Genomic DNA, 14,964 nt, shown 5'->3' with positions numbered 1-14,964 from the left:
TTGTGTAAAAAAGTGTGTCTTTACAGTGTTGTTAGACATATAGTTACTGTAATTAACCCACTTTTCATCTCTTATTCATCATATGTGGGCATCTTGAAGCAGTTAAGGAATAGACAGTCTTCAGAGAGTGGAGAACTGTGAGAGTCTGAACCACAGCAGCATTTAGAGCCACTCATAGACCAAACCAGTGGCTCCCCTCACTGGCCGAAGATCTCTTTGCAGCTCAGAAAATTCTGCTGCAGACCTTGTCCTGACAGCATCACTGAGCTGGGCCCTGGTGCGGTCGCAGTGGCAGTGTCAGGCGTCTGCAGATTGAGGACCCGTCTCAGAAAGCCCCAGCAGTGCAGTACCAAGAAACGTTTGAGAGGAAGGTGACTTCTCAGTGGGTGTGTCAGCAAGGCTGCTTTCGTAACTTGTACAAGGATGGTAGCCTGGCAGAGAGCAGAATGGTGTTGTCGAGTTGTGCGTTACACATCACAACTTATTTTAATCATTGTATTGAAAGTACTGATTTAGCCCTTAAGTATGTTGAGAACATCCAGAATTCCATGAAAATTTCAATAGTATTTTTGATCCTGAATCCAACGTATTGAAAAAACAGTTGCTTCAGTAGGCCTGTGCTGTGCATGCCTTAAACAGACGGTTGAATCCACTGTCATGGTTCTTAGACTTTTCTGGTACCTGTGGCACATGTTAGCCTCGTTGAGTTTTCCCAGTGTCGATCTGAAAACTGTCTGGTGGTTGTAAGGAAAGGGGTGCAGAGGCCAGCAGTTTAGGTAAGAGAAACAGGAGGAAATGCAGGTTAGCCCTTCACCAGGGCGCTGGCTTTTCCTGTCTCTTGAGCGACAGGCCATTTCTCTGCTTTTTGGTTGTGTGGAGAGGAGGGAGCTGATGCCCTGGTGTGTGTTACAGAGGACATCTGCATGAGATCGTAAAGGTGGCCGTGGCCTTGCTTCCTGCCGGGAGGAGGACACCATCATGGTGGATATTCCTGCCACGGTGTGTAATCGGGTGGGTCTCTTCTGGGCATTAGTCTATGAACTACATTTTTCCATTTAAAATGAAAATAACTGTATAAGCAAACCTTTAAAATGCAGATGGAAATGGAATTTTGACTGAAATTTTATTAAGCCATTGGCTTCAGGGATGTGTGTGGCTCACAGAGGGGTCCCTAATTCCCTTGTGTGCTTTATCCTAAACCTAAATCGTCTGCACGCTGCTTTCGTGATTTCTGCTCTCTCCACGAGTGCTACCTGCCCTGGTACATTTTCTACTAACTCAAATTTTAACCTTACCTTATCCCAAGCAACAGTGTCTTTGCTATCACAACAGTATCTTTACTAGTTTTTTTTTTTTTTTCCCTCTTGCACATTCAAATAAACAAAATATATAACTTTTAACAAAAACGCCGACCTCCAATTTGGGAACCGCCCTTCTGGCCAAAGGTGTTGCTCTGATAATGTAAGATGCTACATGCATTTTAGGACAGCCTTCCCTTCCTTCAGGTGACTCTTGGATGATGAAAAACTTGACGGTGTCATCTTTGGTTGAGCATCACGGTTTGAGTAGGGATGAGTGTTCAGAGTTTTTGGGGAGTTGTCCCTGTGTTGAACGTGAGGTTGTCCTCTTGAATTCTGTTAGTTTTTGGCTCTGTTGGCTCCAGGTATGTTGGAGTGACAGTGGCGCAGATTTCTGTTTTGCAGGTGTTTCCAGCTAGACGTTGGGAAGGCCAAGAGGCCTCCATGCAAACTGATAGCCATTCCTCATTGACTTTTCTGGGTATATTGTAGGAGTAAGGCAGGTGATTCTTGTGCCTGGTGGAACTTCACATTCCATAGGTAATCCGCGATCAGATTTCCTAACCAGCAAGCCTGTCCTAGTCATAACATTCTGTCAAAATTGTAATCTTCTCTGGGATCCACAAATCCTGGAGACAAAGTAGTTCTCAGCACCCGAGAGACCGTTGGCAGGGAAGGTGACAGGGTGTCATTTGGATGTTGCCCGAGTCTGAGCTTTGTTGGGAGCAGACTTGGGGCAGGGGCTGTGTGAGGGTTTTAGCGAGTTTGTCTGGTTTGGGGGAGTAGAGGCGTGCGTGTGGATAGAAGGGCTGGGAAGCGCTGTTGTCTGCTGGGGAGCGGGGGGCCTCTGCACGGCCCAGCCCTGCCAGCTCCTCGCCTAGTGGCTCCCTGTGCTTGAGTTCGCTTGTGACATGGGGCTCACGGTGGGCCTGGGGCTGGGCAGCGGCAGGTCACCGTGCAGGGTGCTGCGGATGCTGGCACTGGCTGCCGTTACGACTTTGTCTGTTAACCCCCAGGTTGCCCTTCAAGAAAGTGACTGTTCCATAGGAACCGGCAGGGCTCACTGAGGAAGCAGGCAGCTCCCCAAGACTTGGGTGTCGAGCCTGGAGGCAACTTCCTTGCGAGGGAAGGGTTCTTAGGGAATTGGTATCCACTTGGGGAAATAGCTTGCAGGAAGGGACTAAAAAACACAAAACAAAAACCCCAAAAAACTCTGATTTTGCTTTGTAACCAGAAGTGGAAAGAAAAAAACCAATGAAAGGAATTGGGAATTTGGGTGAGGAACTCAGGGAGATAAGTGAGTTGTTAGCGCAAAGGCTCAGCTGCAGGCTTGGGCTGAGATTTCCGTCCGGGATTATATGACTCCCTAGACCTGAGGCTCGCCCCCTCCCCGCGGCCACCCCATCACGGCGTATGGAATTAAGTTGCCTTTGTACCTGTAATGGGAAATGCCGGGTGACTGGCCGGGACTCTGGGTTCTGGCTGAAGTCTGTCCCTCTCCTGAGCACTGGGGAGGGCAGTTCATCCTTCCTCTTTCTTACCACCTGTTACTTCGTAGTCCAAGGATTGATTTGAAGAAGGCCTAGGAGGTAAATGTGTTGAGATTTGCTAAAATAATGTCAATGGCCCTTGGAACATAAAAGGATGGGGGGGTTGGCCTATGCCCTGGTGGTGACGGGGACCTTGTGTCATTCTGTGGGACAGCTGAGCCTTGCAGGGCAGGCGTGCTGTTCTTGGCCTCGGTCAGGAACTTCAGGCCCTGTCCGTCTTGATTGATCATTAACTTGCTCAAGAAGGAAGAAAAAAATGATTTTCCATTTGCAAACTTCACAAAACACCTCCTGATGAGTTTGAGATAGAGACAAATTTTTTAAAATAGGAAGCATATGTTTATAATTAGAAAATCTCATTGTATTAACTTATTTTTAAAGAAAGTACGTTTCTAGTCATGCTAAGAAGTTTAATTGACCTCTGAAACAGCTGTAATACATTTGAATGACTTGATGCAGGTAATCATTACCTGCCTCATTGGAGGGAATTACAAAAATAAGACCTATTCCGTGGCCAAATCAGAAGTTCAAAGCTTAAGACCAAAATATGAAGCATGATTTTCGATTTAGGTTTTAAATAAAGTCAGTTTTCTTAAACGTGACAATAGGTACTTGTTACCACAATTCACACATTTTTTTCCAAAATAAAAGTAATTTGGTTCTTTGCAGATAAATTCATTTTTTTATACCCCATTTCAGATGTTGAGTTGTAGGAATGGATCGAAGTTGGTGCCTCATTCACCAAAATGGGTAATTTCAAAGACAGGGTTTTATAGTTAGTAACCCCACTCTGGTTTCAGAATGCTAGGGGCTTTGTCTGATGTTCACAGACGTTCAGATCCGGAAGACGTGAGTTCGGCCGGCTTCGGGGCATTCGGGCCCAACGGGGAGGGCGTGTGTCGGGCGTGTGCCCGGGTTCGCCACGCGCCGAGGCCACAGCATCCCCCGAGGAAGGCTCCGGTGCATCTAAGGTACTTCGCAGGGGTCCAGGGCTAGCCGCGGGGGTCTGAGCCAGGAGGGACACCAACTCCAGCCCTGGGCACTGTGCTTTGGGCATCGCGGCGCGATGGCTGCAGCCAGAGGTCTTGGGCTTCCGAAATCCGTCAGGAGTACCGTGGCTGTGTAAAAATTAGGTGCCAGGACTCAGCCCTTATGACCAAAAAGGCCTGTCGTGTGTTCCCCCACCTTCATCTAAATGGTTATCATTTGTAGATAATTTTTAACCATCTCCTAAAACAACACGTTTTGTTTAAGTTATAAGTTTCCCGTATGAACCCCTAGAGGGAGAGCCTGACCCTTTGTGGGGTTGCCTGGGGGATGCCTGCCACGTGGCCTGGAGTTAGGGTGTTAGGGTTCCTGTCTGCAGGAACCAGGTACAGCCCAGCCTTCAAACCCAGGCCTGGAACCTGGATATGGGGTCTATTCAGGAAGAAGAGAAGCTTGGTATTTTTACGGGCGTTTACATAGTTTTTTATGCTACTGCTCTGTGTTTTGTGTTTTAAAAAAGGGTCATGATGACAGATAGGAGCTTGGATGCCCTCAGAGAGCCCCTCCCTCCCTTCCTCCTCCCTTTAGAGGAAGGTTCCAGGCCATTTGGCCGCTGGTGCAGGCAGGCAAGAGGCCCCAGCTGTTTCTGGGCCCGCAGTGGAGATCTGGCCAGGACTGGCGCAGTCCAGGGCACTTGACCCTCGTGTGTCCCGAGGGTCTCACTCCAGCGTCATGGCGTCCCGCTGGGCAGGGTGTGTGGGTCTGGCTGTCAGGCTCCGTGGAGGGGGACCAGCCGAGCCGGTGGCTCGCGAGGACAGCGCCGGGCTCTGTGTCACACGTCCAGTCCCTCCGTTCCTAAGTGTGTCCTGCTCCGGAAGAGAACGCTCCTCGGGGCACTTTCCTCTCCTGGGAAGCAGCCTCCTGCGTCACCTAGGTGGGGCCTGAGTGCTGGGCCCAGTGCAAAATGAACTCTGGGCCTTTGTTCAAAGAGCAGGAAAAAAAGTGCCCTTAGAGGTGCTAAAACGTAAAGCTTTTTTCTTCCACGTTCTCTATGTCATGGTTTTACAATTTTGCTGTTTAATGCCCTAGTAAAGAAAAATTAAAAATTTAAATTATTAGCAGGAGTCCGCTTTTCTTTGTATTGTGCAATGACAACTTTAAATGCAAATATAAGAGCATTTACCTGTACATGGAGGGTGTGAAATGACAGTTTTTATAGCTTGGGCATGCACGTGTATTTTGTTACCAAACGTTGGAAATGCTGCAGAAAACTCAACCTTTTACTCCCCTTCTTGATGGGTGCGCATTCAACACTGCCCTGGCTGATGCAGGAGGAAGGGCCCGGGGTGGGGGCGGGGGTGAGGGGGGGGCTGGGTACCATCTTCGCCTCCTGTCAGTTCACCGTGAGTGGTCGGCCAGCACGAGGGATACCGCGCAGAGGGACAGACCAGGGTTCCTGGTCACGCGTGGCTCTGGGAACGCTGTTGCCTTCGCTCTGTGTAGAAGCAAGCTGTGGTTTGAACGGAAAGCATGGCCTCTCAGGGCTGCGGGCTCACCTGTACGTGCGCTGAGGCTCAGGGACCTCCTGTGCACAGGGGCACTGGGACTCCATGCTGTGTGTGAATGGGGTGGCGGCGACAGGTGGGCCCGCACGTTGTCCCCTTAGACTTCACCTAGCAAACACAAGTCCAGAGATACAATGATGCATTTCAAGGTGACAGCAGAGTGTTGAACAGCATGGGTTCCCTGAGTGAGGGAGGGCCCTGCCAGCGGGACTGCGCAGGCCCATGAAGCCTTGGGGGTGTGGTCTGAGGGGGGATGGGGGGGAGGTCCAGCCCTGACCCTGTTCTTTCCTAGAGGTCCTGTTGAAGAGCCACTTAGTGTAACTGCTGTCCCGCTAAGGAGTGGTCTTTTTGAACTTGACCAAAACTATTCACTAGGGAAACGTGCACATTACCCTCAACACAATCAGTGTCCTGAGTCCTTGCTCTTCATGCATTCCTGTGTTAGTGATGTGGTATAACAACAGCAACACCTACCTACCTGGTGCTGATGATGTGTCAAGTACTGTCCTGTATATTTGACACAGTGAATCGCTTACTTCTCACAACAACCTATAAGGTGGGCATTATCAACCCCATTTTATAGATGGGGAAACTGAGCACAGAGAGGTTAAGCCACCTGCTCCAGGTCACACAGTACCAGGTAGAGCTGGGATTTGGCCCTGGGTCACCTGGCTCCAGAGCTCCTTCCCTGGTGACTTGGAGGGAGGCCATTCAAGTTCCCGGTGGCCAGAGGGCACTGAGCACAGGGTGGAGGGCTGGCCTGTGGATGGGGCCCCAACTGGCCCTAATGGGGCAGAGGGCTGGTGCAGGAGGTGGGGCGCGGGGGGAGAAGACTGACGATCACGGGAGCTGCCCTTTGCTGAAGGCCAGGCTCTGCTGGAAGCCCAGTGCTTGTTAGGTAGAAACTGCCAAGGACCCAAGCATGATGGGTGTCACAGGTGCCATTTTTGGCGTGGGGGGAACAGGTTCAGAAATTTTCCAAAGTCACTCATCTCAGGGGGTGGTTGAGCTCCCAATCCCTGCACCCTCTGGACGCAGCGAATGGTCATTCTCAGCAAGCGCTGTGCTCTGGCTGGGGTGGCGGACAGCAGCCACTCGGTGTGGTCGGCAGGGCAGCGCCTCTGCTCGGGGCGAGCCCCTTCCCACCCCGTGGGTCCCGGGCGGTTGCTGTCACCCCGGGGCAGCCTGGGGAACAGCCCGGCGCTCACGGAGCAAGCCTCCCACCCTCTGTGCAAACAATGAAGTTCTAAATCAAGCGAACAAAACGTTACAATTTGTGCTGTCCTCTTATCATGACAAATACACCCTGCTAATGACCCGGAGGACTGCATTTGAATTGAGCACGATCACCCTTGGAGGGGCTGTTCTGGGTGGCTGCAGATCGCCCGCCCGGCCGGGCCCTCTCTCCCCGCCCTCAGCTTCCCTCGCCCTCCGCGAGGGCCCGGGAGCCAGGACATGCGCAGGCCCGGCCAGCGCCACTCCAGGAGCACGTGTGCGCCCTCGGGGCCGGGCTCGGGGAGGGGCGCGCCGGGCACGTGCGGGGAGGGGCTGCGCAGGCTCTGCGTCCTCTCCTTCCTGGAGGGCTCGGTGCTTGCGCGCAACTTTCTGGAGCGGTCGACCCCAGTGCACCCCGCTTGTGGAGAGGTCGGCTCCCAGCACTCCCCGCCTCTGGAGAGGTAAGTTCCGGTGCGCCCCCCTTCTGGAGGGGTGGGTCCCGGTGCGCCCCCTTTCTGGAAGGGCCGGCCTGGGCGCGTCTGCGCTGGCGCGGGGTCGCCTCGCCCCGGGAGACGTGCAGCCCCTGAGCCTGGCCGTGGGCCGCACTGCCGGGGAGGACGCGCGCAGATGCCAGCCCCGGAACCAGAGGTCGGAGCCGGTGGCCAGCCCTGCCTGGCTGGGTGGGGTTCCTGCCCCTGCCCCCCGTGTGCCGCGGTCGTGGGACCTGCAGGGGCGCCCCTCTGCCCCCAGCCACAGGGCCGGGTGACGGCAGGCGACGCCCAGGGCCCCGCGTGACGCTGAGCTTTCCACCCCTCACGGCTGTCCTAAACGGAAAGAGGTCCCCCAGGGCTTCTCAAGCGTCAGTTCTGTCGAATGCAGAACGGCCCAGGCCGGTGCGCTTGTTCTCCGGCCACTGCTGGATCGTAGAGGTCCGCTTGGACTTAGCGCGCGGCCAGGCCCCGGAGTCGTCTCCTCGCGGGCCGCGGACCTCCGGGCGGGCGGAGACGGCGCGTGTCCACGCGAGGGCGCTGCTCACCGCGCTGGCGGCTGGCCCGTACCGCCTGCAGGGGCGGCCGCCGGGCGCCAGGGGGCGCGCGAGGACCGAGGAGCTCGCGGGAGCCGGCCCGCGGATCCCGGAGCGCGCGTCCGGCCGTGTGCGCGCGCTGGGGGAGGAACCAGAAGCCGGAAACTTCCCCGGAGGGCGCCCGGCGCACCTGTGCAGGTGCCGCTTGGCCGCGTTACCCGCGTTCAGGTTCCGCCCTGGGCCCGACCGTGGGCCTCATTTTCCCGCCCAGGACACGGAGGCCCCGGTGCCGAGGGAGTCGGGACTGGGACCCAGAGCCTGGCTCGGGGCGCTCCCCACCCCCGCTGCCCCGTGGCAAGCCGGCCCTTCGGGGCCCCTCCGGGGATCTGGGCCCTCGGAGGCCGCTGTGGTCCGGGCGGCGGTGTCTGGGGAGCAGGGAACCCTAGCAGGGCGGGCACCCCGAGACCTCCGCCCTGCCCGGTCCTTGGGGGGCCCGGGTGTGGTGCGTATCCCGCGCCCCGGTGTCTGCGGTTCCGCGAGGGGGGACGCCTGCGACCCCTCCTGGCCTCGCTGCGTCGCTGCCAGCGGGGAGCAGCAGCCGGCACCCTCATCGCGCTTGCGTGCATCTCGGAGCCCACCCGGCTGATCCTGACGACTGCCGGGGGTGAGGGTCGATCCCCGCTCTTCCCGAGCGGGTGTCCCCGCGCGCAGAGGGGACCGTGCCTGGTGCTCCGGACGCAAAGACAGGTCTGCCCGGGCCCCAGCACACACAGGCCTCTGGCCTCTTTGGGGCCAGCTTCCCCTCCTGAGTCTTTTGTTTTTTAGCCCCAGTAAACCTTCAGTGTCCTCCAAAGGAGGAGCTCAGGGACCTTGGGGGACAGTGGGGACAATCAGGGGTTAGTTTTTTAAAAAAATTAATAGACTTGAGTTTTTAGACTAGTTTTAGATTTACAGAAAAATGGGGTACAAAGTCCAGAGGGTTCCATATCCCCCTCAACACCCTGTTTCCCATCTTATTAACAACTTATGCCAGTATGGCTGATTTGCTATAATTAATGAACCAATATCGATACATTATCCTGAGCTAAAGTCCATACTTCATTGAGATTTCCATAGTTTTTGCATAAGGTCCTTTTTCTGTCCCAGGGTCCTACCCAGGACCCCACATGACACTTAGGGGCGGTGTCTCCTGAGGTTCCTCCTGGCTGGGGCAGTTTCTCAGCCTCTCCTCATTTTCCATACACTTGGCAGTTTGAGGAGTACCGGTCAGGCGTTTTGTAAGACGTGTCTCTGTTGGGATGCAGCTGAGGTGTTTCTCGTGATTAGACAGGGGCAGTGGTTTTCGGGGAAGAAACCCGCAGAGGAAAGTGCCCTTCTCATCACGTCCTACCCAGGGTATGGGCCGTGCTTGCCACATGACTTACGGCTGCTGATGGCGACCTTGATCACCTGCCTGGGGTCTGTCTGTCAGGTGCCTCTCCGTCAGGTCACTGTTTTCCCCTTGTTCATAGTGTCCTCTGGGAGGAAGTCACTCTGCATGGCCCACACTTAAGGGGCATCGTTAGGGAGAGTATCTAACTAACTACTTGGGGTTCCTCTACACGGAAGTTTTGGGAGATTTGTCTCTTTTTCCCATTTATTTATTTTTTCCAATAACATATTTATATCAGCGTGGAGTCATGATACCGGTATTTATTTTATACTTAAAGGGTAGGAGGGAGTATGTTTCAGATTGGGTAAGGCTGGTGGTCTGTACATGGCTTTTATTATATGGGTCCCTATTCTTGTCTGTTTGGAATGTTTCAAATGAAGTGAAAAGAAAATGAATTTAGGGCCGATATCCAGGGCCTGAACCAGGCTGGTGGACAGCCACTGTCCCCGTGGTGTCCCCGTGGTGCCCCCGTGGCGCCCCCGTGGCAGGGCGGCCGTACCTGCCCCTTCTCCCTGTCTGTGGTCACAGCCAGGGCTCCTGGGGTGCACGCCGGACATCCCTTGGCATCCAGAACCTGCCGTACTCAGAGTCCGGTCAGATGTGATTTCTGCCCCAGATGCGAACCCTACCCTGGGTTTGGGTCATGCCCACAGCCCAGTGAGGTGGGTCTGTGGCGGCCTGGCCCCTCTCCTGAGCCCACCCCGCCTGCTTGGACGGCTGCCCGCCTGGGCTGAAGGATGTGGGCTCATTATCTTGTCTGTCTTGGAGGAAGGTATTAGTTTGGCAGTTAATAAAGGATTTTAATTAAAGAGGGAAGAATCGTTTTGGCAAACTAGCCTTGTTCCCAAACTCAAATGACCTGTCAAAGTTGTAAGTTTGTTTCCTTTCCTTCTGAGCCTCTGCTGTCTGTTTGGGGGGCCCCTGGGGGAACTGGTCCCTCTCTTCTCTTTAAAGCCCCAGCAGTCATCCCACCCTCGCTTCTCCAGGTCACCCCCTCCTGCGGCCTCCGACCCCCAGCAGGTCCCGATGTGCCCCCATGGGGTCCCGCCTCCTCCTAGCCTCTTCTCCGAGTGCCAGCCAGCGGGGCTTTGACAAAACTTGAGATAATTGTAGGCTCACATGCAGTTGTAAGAAATAACAGAGGAGTCCTGGCTACCCTCACCCGGTTCCCCCGAGGGAACGTCGTGCAGGGTATTGACAGCTGCGACACTGTCCCCTGATCTCCATCAGATCCCACCAGTCTGTGTGCCCTCATGTGCATCCTCGCGTGTGCCCCGTGTGCATGCATGTGTGTGCGTGTGGGCATATGTGTGTCTAGTTCTCTGCAGCTTTACCACATGTGTAAACTCATGTACCCACCTCTGCTGTCAGGACACAGAACAGCCCATTCACCACAAGGCTCCCCCCTGCTGCTCTTCTGTGGCCCCAGCCGCCTCCATCCCTGCACCTGGCCAGTGAGACCTCTTCTAACCACATCCCTCCCGCTCCCCGGTTCTCCCCTTGTCTCCTGACCCTCAGCCTCCATGGCTCAGCCAATGGGCTCTTGGTGTCGGTGCCGGATGCGGCTCCTGACTCCGAGCTGCCCGGTGGGCTGGGGCTCTCTCTGGCCCTCCTTTGCCCCTGCTCTTGCCCACAGGATGGGACAGGAAGGAGACGGGGGTCCCGGAGTCAGCCCCCTGCCCCTGTGCCTTTGCTGGAGTGGCGCCCACTGCCCCCTCCAGCGTCCTCCCCCTTCTCTCCCCCGGCCTCCCTTCCTCCACGGAGGCACGAGGCTCGTCCTGCTTGTTGGCATCTGGCATCCACGTGGGTCCCTCGGCCTCTCGGGGAGTCAGCGCAGCGGCCGAAGGCCCCCCTGTCGTAAGTGTGGGGCTGGGCCTCGGCCCGCAGGGGGACAGGGAGCCCCAGCAGGCCCCTGGGCGGTGGTGATGGGAACACACAGTCCGCTCGACGAAGCCTGGCCTGCGAGGGGAGGCAGGGGGAACCGTGCCGGGGAGGCTGGCCTCGAGGAGGCTGCGGCAGGAGTCTGGGTGCAGGCGGGCTGGACGCGGCTGTGGACGGGGCGACGGAGGAGGTAAAGGCCGTGTTTAGGTGTGAGCCCAGGTCCCAGGGGAGGCCCCAGGCGGCAGTCCTCACAGCCATGCGGGGCCAAGGGCGTGTCGTGCATCAGTGTCAGGACCCCTGCCGGGAGGCGGGGGTCGGAGGGGGAGGAGGAGTGTCGCAGGGTCTCCTTACCCGCGTGACTCTCAGCAGGCCCGTGTGTTGAGGGTCTCCTCGGCCCTGCTGTTGCAAAGCTGCCCCTGGATGGGCGGCCCTGCCCTGGTCGTCACAGCGGGACTCGGGTTTGCGGAGCCGGGAGCTGGGCGACACCACTCTGGGCAGCCTGGCCGTCTGAGGAGACTCTTCCTCGCTGGGAGCGCTCGCTGTCGATCGTGCAGATAGGACAGTGCCGCTGTCACCTCCCGCCAGCGCTGTCGCCACCGTAGCTGCAACCCGCCCCTCCCCGCCCCCGCGCTCAGTGCCTCTGGGCCCTTGGGTGTCTCTGCGGAGGGGGGTCGGGGGCTCTCCCACAGGTGGGATACGCGGGGTCGGCCGGGGCAGGCTGGCCCGGCTTCACGGCTCAGCTGACCCCCAGGGGGCACCTCATCTTCCCCCCCGGCCGGCCTGGGCCTGTCCTCACGGTGGCCACAGGGTCCAAGACAGCGGGCGGACACGTGCAGAGCTCAGGCTGGCGCTGGTGCCCTGTCCTTTCCTCTGCAGCTGCAAAGCCAGCCCGGGTTCCAGGGGCAGAGGGTAACTCTGCCTCTTAGTGGGGGCTGCAGAGGTGCGTTGAGAGGGGCCGGGCTTCAGGGGCGGAGCAGAGCTGGGGTCCACGCTCCCGACCTGGGGCAGCTGAGCTGCAGGCGACGACTGGCCTGGTGCCCCAGGCAGAGCCTGGAAAGAGAGGCCTGTGTGTGCGTGTGTGCATGTGTGCCGGCGTGTGTGGGTGTGCGTTGTGCACACGTGCATGTCCGCATGCCCGTGCATGTACAAGTGCACGCGTGTGGGAAGATTCATCCCATTTTTGACACATTTTTTTAGCATTCCCGCCTACAACCCCGGGACATGTCTTGTGGAGCCAGCATCTGAGTCCAGATGCGGGCCAGGGCGAGAGCTCCAGCCTGGGGTCTGCAGCCCCGGACAGAGCGTGGTCCAGCTCTGCTGCCCAGGGGAGCCCCGAGGATGCTCGCACACCCCGTCGGCTGCAGAGTGTTGCTGGGAGCACGAGTTAGTGCAGCCCCTGCTCTGGAGTGACCGTTCTCCATGACAGGATCCTGTGAGGCCCCGTGGACACAGCAGGCCACAGTGGGGCACCAAACGCCAACTTGTCTGTCTTGGGCCAGGTCAGCATCCGGCCGGCCCGTCCATCCCGCTGGAGGCTCAGGGCATCGGGGCTCTGCCTTCCTGACAGTAGCGGCCTGGTGTGGGCTGGGCTCCAGCCCACGCTGACCAGGCCGCCCCTTCCCAAGTGGAGGGGCCCATGGGCCCTGACGTCGGGGGAGGTCCCCTGGCCCCTACAACCCCGTCTGCCCCGAATCCTCTGTGTTGGCTGGAATCAGTCGGGTTTGATGGAGCTTCCTTCTCCCGGCACAGAGAAGTAGTGTGGGCAGAGAGAATCTTTCTTTTATTAGGAAATAAGAACTGGGAACTGATTCCTTTTAGTGCTTATGGCTGAGACCCTCGACATAAAACAGGGAAAGAGATAACGATGCTACCAGCTTCTCCACAAACCCCAGCAACGGGGAGAGACCTTCTAAGTGTTGTGTGTTACTGAGCCGAGTGGAAGCCGGGGAAGCGTCACCTGCGAAGGTACCAGGTGCTCGCTCCCTCTTTGAAGCCCCGCGCGACAGGCGTCCTTGTCCCTCAGCACCAAAGTCAACACAGTGACCAAGGCAAACGGCTGTGGACAAGTTGCTGGGGGCATGTTTGGCTGCCTGTGCAGGAATGTGAGTCATTGATTTCAAGTATAGCTCCAAACAGAACGTGTAATGAAATTTTGGCTGATAGAAGTTTGTCTGTTCTGTTCTTGCTAGAAGCAGCCCTTGGAGCTCTCTGAGAACTGTTCTCTCTTATCCTCCAGCTGGAGGTGGGGAAGGAGATTCCAGCTGGGGTTTCAGGACACACCTGGTTGCGCTGTGACAAAATCCCTCCCACAGAGATGCCTGCCAAGGTCAAGTTCCTGTAAACACCTCACGGGGTTCTCACTGAGGTCCAAGTTGCAGAACATTGTGAAAGCATGTCGGTGTCATCCCTTTGATGTAGACGATGCATCACAGATTTAGGTAGAAACAAGATACGCTGGGTGTGTGCCTTTTCCCAGTTAGGGACACGTTCTGCACGCTCTTTGCATAAACATCAACATAAAAGTCTAATTCTGCTGCTTCTCCGTAAAAATACCGAAGGGCGGATGACACCGGTGCTGCGGGAGAGCCCGGAGACCCCAGGGGCCCCTGCAGTGGGAGGCTGCGGCGGCTTCCTCGGAGTCTTTGGCAGCGGCAACCGGGGCCGGGGCGGAGGCCCAAGCTGGGCCGCCTGGTCAAGGACATGAAGACCAGGTCCCTGGAGGAGATCTGTCTCTTCCTTCTGCCCATCAAGGAATCTGAGATCATTGACTTTTTCCTGGGGGCATCCCTCAAGGCAGAGGTTTTGAAGATTATACCTGGTCAGAAGCAGACCCGTGCTGGCCAGCGGACCAGGTTCAAGGCATTCGCTTCCGTCGGGGGTTACAAGGGACGTGTCGGTTTGGGTGTCAGGTGCTCTAAGGAGGTAGCCACTGCCCTCCGTGGGGCCATAATTCTGGCCAAGCTCCCCGTCGTGCCCGTGTGGCGAGGCTCTTGGGGGGAATGAGATCGGTAGGCCCCATACCGTCCCTTCCCAGGTGACTGGCCGCTGTGGCTCTGTGCTGGTGCGCCTCGTCTCTGCCCCCCGGGGCACTGGCATCGTCTCAGCTCCTGTGCCCAGGAAGCTACTGCTGATGGCCGGAATTGACGACTGCTACATCCTGCCAGGGGCTGCACCACCACCCTGGGCGACGTTGCCACGGCCACCTTTGATGCCATTTCCAAGACCTACAGGTGTCTCACCCCTGATCTCTGGAAAGGGTCGGTACTCACCAAGTCTCCGTATCAGGAATTCACTGACCATCTTGTAAAGGGCCACGGAAACCAGAGTTTCCGTGCAGAGGACTCAGGCTACAACTGGAGCCACCACATTGTTTTATATGATAAAAATAAAGTAAATGAAGCCGGTTAAATAAGTAAATAAATAAAAAGAAAAGCCTAATTTCTCCTAAAACATCCTTTAACTTGCACTTGCTATTTTGCGCTTGCACATGAGGCGACACTGCCCCAGGACTGGCTTCCAGGTGGGGCCCTGGGTCGCGTGGTCTGGGTGACCCTGGCCCCCCGCTCCCACCTCTGACCACTGGACTGTGGCTCAGGTGGCCCCGAAGGCCCAGCCTCCTCCTGATGGCTGCTTCCAGAGCTCTGGTGGCTTCGTTGTTGCTGCTTGCTTTGTAAAATGCTCTGCTCTGCGGTTTGGATGTCACTTAGAAGTGAGACTTCAGAGGTTTAGAACAGTCACACGTGCCCTCAGAAGGGTTTGCCAGTCCCTGGGAGATGGAGATCAGTGACACTTGGCGCTAATCCGTTTTAGTTGCACTGTGCCCAGAGGGATGTCCGATTTCGAGGTATTTGCATGTGGGTGTGGCCGGCTCTCCTGAGCTGCAGATCCCGTGTTTACACTCTCAGTGTCTCCCAGCCCCATCCAGCAGGTGTCTGTCTTCAGTGGCCTCCGGGAATGTCTGTGCTTCTTGGGCTCTCACCCTCCTTTAAGGATGGGGTCGAGGAGTCCGGGG

At 56.7% G+C, this 14,964-nt stretch overlaps 1 long non-coding RNA gene and 1 pseudogene across 1 annotated transcript in view; both read left to right on the top strand.

Moving 5' to 3' along the window:
• The first annotated feature begins 6,992 nt into the window (after nt 1–6,992).
• The window catches only part of LOC132350896 (uncharacterized), a 476,060-nt gene continuing 468,088 nt past the window's right edge, over nt 6,993–14,964 (top strand). Inside the window, exon 1 of the long non-coding RNA XR_009498040.1 lies at nt 6,993–7,076. This is a non-coding gene — a long non-coding RNA (uncharacterized LOC132350896). The remainder of the gene's footprint in view (nt 7,077–14,964) is intronic.
• Nucleotides 13,635–14,346, top strand: LOC132350735 (small ribosomal subunit protein uS5-like; annotated as a pseudogene).

This window comes from Balaenoptera ricei, chromosome 16, assembly GCF_028023285.1.
Source record: "Balaenoptera ricei isolate mBalRic1 chromosome 16, mBalRic1.hap2, whole genome shotgun sequence".
Taxonomy (NCBI): Eukaryota; Metazoa; Chordata; class Mammalia; order Artiodactyla; family Balaenopteridae; genus Balaenoptera; species Balaenoptera ricei.
This window is presented reverse-complemented; position numbering and strand designations above follow the sequence as displayed.